General features: G+C 38.5%; 1 non-coding gene across 1 annotated transcript; it reads left to right on the top strand.

The window, feature by feature from the left end:
* Window positions 1-3,379: 3,379 nt before the first annotated feature.
* On the top strand, window positions 3,380-3,486 carry LOC149018879 (small nucleolar RNA R71). Its single transcript, XR_016173246.1, has one exon. It is a non-coding gene; the product is annotated as a small nucleolar RNA R71 (small nucleolar RNA).
* The last annotated feature ends 583 nt before the right edge of the window (window positions 3,487-4,069 follow it).

Raw genomic sequence — 4,069 nt, 5'->3', positions numbered from 1 at the left:
ACATCCTAAAGCAAAGGAACTAGCTACTCATTATTACAAAGTTCATAAGAAAAATAAAGATGAAACATAGGGAGAGAGAGAGAGATGTGGTTTTCTTCTTCAGCAATGAGAGAGATGAGAGCCGCATTCGCCGTCCTCTTTTCTGTGGTTGGCTTCTCTTTTATATCTCCCGCAAACAATGAATCCCTTCTCTTTACCTGTAGATTCGACCTTTATTATTTCGGAATTTGGAAAAACTCAAAACTGAAAAGTTGTAGATATTTTCAATATCGTTCTATAGCATCTTGAATCATTGAAATCCAAGCTCATACGAGAGAGATATGCCCACAATACTGAAGGTAGGTCTGTTTACCCGATTTTCAGATTTATTACCAATTTTGTTCCTTAGACCTCCACCTATTTCCAATTTGGCTAAGATCTCACTTTTCATGATTTCTTGAGCAGCAAGATTGAATTCCATGATTTAAAATCCACCAATATCTAATATATTTGCCAACTTTACTCCATATTATCTCTAATATCCAAAATCTCCTTATTCCTGAAAAATACACAAAAATACTCAATTAGATCTCTTTAATTAAATAAGTATGGGGAATTAAATCAAATAAATAATGGTAAATGCATGCTTATCAAATACCCCCACACTTGAGTGTTTGCTAGTCCTCGAGCAAAAAAAAAAAAAAAAAAAAAAAAAAAAAATTAATACAAAAAATAAAGAAAGAAAAACCTAACTCACTTTCGTAGGAATCACGGTTGCACTTAGCATGTGCAACAAGCCTTTAAACCCCTAGGTTACCCTAGTGGACGAGTTGTGTCTCGTGAGTGTTTGCAGAGAATATACACACAAAATTCTTAAGTGCTCTTCTAATTATTCTGGTAGTAGTAAGAGTAGAAAGATAGCTTCCAAGACAAAGACACTCCACTAAAGATTAAAGGGAATATAGGCACCCCCACACTTAAGCTCTTACACCCTCTCTTGAGTCTAGCTCTAGGCAAACAATTCAATCGAGAAGTCTCTTCTTATCTTCAGTCTACCAGTTCACCCTCAGATAAGACTAAACTATGTACCAAATAATACCAAGAACTCAAGATCTAAGCAATATTGACCTTCTTAGACATTTCACCTTTATAAGCACATTAATTCACTTCTTTCTTTAATGGTCACAATTCTAGTCCGTGCAATGTCTTGCCTCTTAAGCTCTCTAGATGGCCTATGTAACGAGTGTTGTGTCAAGCCCTCTCAAGCCAGATGGCTTTAAGGGACTAGGTGTAGAATACCCCTCGAACTTACTTACTCAAGCCAACTAGGCTACAGGCCAAGACTGGACCAAAGACACCCCAACTGTTTGACGCGAAGCACGATGTTGGTGACACCGAGACCTGGTTACTAAGAAGGAGGTCTAACCTTTAAACTTCAGCATTTCTTTTTCTTTTTCTTTTTTCACATTATACTTCAATTCACTTCACATTTAAATAGTCTAAAATCGGTCTCAACTTGTCACCATAAGCACAAGGCAATACAAGATAACTAGATGGTCAAACCTTTTGGACTACCTGGAATTCCTATTTTCCGATTCAACCTCGGTCTCAAAATGTAAAACCCATTACTATTCTCTCAAGAGGGTGTTCATTACATCAGATGGGATTTCTAAAACACTTAAACTCTCATTTTGTATCTAAGCAAGGAATTAAAACATTTATCTTACCAAAGCCAGAAAAAATTGGGCACTTTTTATCTTTGTGACAATGCTCTACCAACTACCAACAAGTCTTACTTGAGTTGACACCCCCCCACACTTAAATAATGCAATGACCTCAGTGCATGCAAAAAAATAATAGAAGCAAATAGAGGAAAGAGTGTACCCGATGTTTGAACTCATGATAGAGCACGCAATAGTAAAACCTAACAACAAACAAAGAAAATAAAGGAAAAAAAACAAGAAATAATATCTAAACATATGGGTTGCCTCCCATAAAGTGCTAAGTTTAGAGTCTTCAGCCAGACTCAGTAAGAAGCAGCCAATGGAGGTGGAAGCTCAAATCTAAATGTGAATGGTGAATGCTCTAAAGAAGTGGAAGAGTCCAACGATGTGTTGACTTCCTCAATATTTAGGTTAGATTCCCCAAATGGCAAGTAATGTTGTAGGCGATCATCAATAAGCATGTCTGGAATATAATCAACCACTACCTCATCAATAAAGTTAATTGCAAAGCACTCTTTATCTCTATTTGGGCTTAAAGATACATTCTTTATAGAATCTGGAATTGAGGACTCAAGAGCTTCAGGGAAGGGGGCTTTGGGAGTGTAAGATTCAGGAGTAGGACCCTCTACAATCGGAATGTGCAACCCCTTACAAGGAAATTGATGGGAAATACTCACAGGTGGTGTTTCTTTACTAGGCTTTTGTGCATCATTGCCAGTCTCATGGGTCAAATCAACCTCTTCTGGACTCTCAAGATCAATGGGCAATGGCTTAGGAGTAGGCAAAGGTGCATAATATTCCTTCCCACTGCGTGTCACAACCGAGACTGCTTGGACTTGTTCTTTCCTAGACCCAATTTGATGATTAGGGTTACCTATTTGTTGACTAGGTAACTGACCAACCTCCCTCCTACTGATGGCATCAACTAGTTGACCAAGTTGAGTTTCCAATTTGTTAATAAACTGAGAATGGGAATGCAACAATTGAGTGTTTTGCTCTAATCCACTAAGTGCTTTTAGTACCTTATCCTCAAATGATGAATTATGTGAGGGTTGTGAAGATGATGGTTGCTCATTCCTATAGGCATTTTGGTGCATATTAAATGGAGGTGGCCTATAAGGTATTTGATTAGAGGGATTGGGCATTAAGTTTCGCCATGAAAAATTGGGGTGGTTTCACCATCCTGGGTTGTAGGCATTGGAATATGGATCATTCCCCAATTTAGAGACTCCTTGGGCCAAATGTGCATGCTCCTTAACAAACTCAGGGTATTGTGTAGCCAAATAGCAGTCAGTGACATGATGGGATAGGCTAGAACATAAAGCACATGCTTCAATCTGATTAGGTGGAGAGAAACTTGTAGGAAGTGGAGATGGGGTTTGTTGTCCTAATGACAAGAGATGGTCCAATTTCTTTGATAGCAAGTCAACCTTAGTGCTCATCTCAATGGTAGGATTAATCTCATAGAGACCGCTCCTCTTTGGTTGCCCAATGGATGGAATCTTAGTCCTAGCTATTGAAGCATGGTGTTGGGAGTTTCACTAAGGGTCTCAAAAAGTTCCCATGCCTCATTCTCATTCTTGTGCATGAAAGTCCCACCACAAGAAGAATCAACCATTTGCTTATGTTGGTCTCTAAGGCCATCATAAAAGCATTGAACCAATTGCCATTTAGGAATAGCATGGTGGGGGCACTTTCTAAGTAATTCTTTTAGTCTTTCCCAAGCCTCATGAAATTGTTCTCCTTCTTGTTGGGAGAAACTCATTATCGCTCTCCTAATGCTATTGGTACGGCCAATGGGGAAGAACTTTTTAAGGAACTCTTGTTGCATTTCTACCCAAGTGGAAATTTTAACATTGTCCAAAAAATGAAGCCAATGCTTAGCTTTATCTTTAAGGGAGAATGGAAAAAGAAGTAATCTTAAAGCATCAACTGAGAGGTTTTGAATTTTAATTGTGGAGGACACCTCTAAAAACTCATCTAAGTACTTATAAGGCTCTTCATTGGCAAGTCCGTAAAAAGATGGTAGCATTTGAATCACACTAGATTTGATCTCATATTGAGCCGCCTCTATGTTAGGCAACTTAATACAAGAAACCGGAGTATATATCGTAGGAATGAAATGCTCACTCAAGGGCCTCATTGGAGGCTCATAGTTTGCCATGGTTCTTTGCCTTCTAAGGTTGGCCAAAGTCTCTTCTAACTCTAAGTCAAGTGGAGTCAACTCAGGGTTTAGGGACCGACGACCATGCATGCACACAGAAGAATAAAAAAAAGAATAAGCTAAATAAGGAAAATTAAAAGAAAATAACTATAGCAAAAGGGAGAGTTTAGGACGTACCTGAAGCGCAATCCACGTGATCTTT

Source organism: Hakea prostrata, chromosome 4 (assembly GCF_041222555.1).
Source record: "Hakea prostrata isolate BN-2017 chromosome 4, UWA_Hpros_2, whole genome shotgun sequence".
Lineage (NCBI taxonomy): Eukaryota > Viridiplantae > Streptophyta > Magnoliopsida > Proteales > Proteaceae > Hakea > Hakea prostrata.
This window is presented reverse-complemented; position numbering and strand designations above follow the sequence as displayed.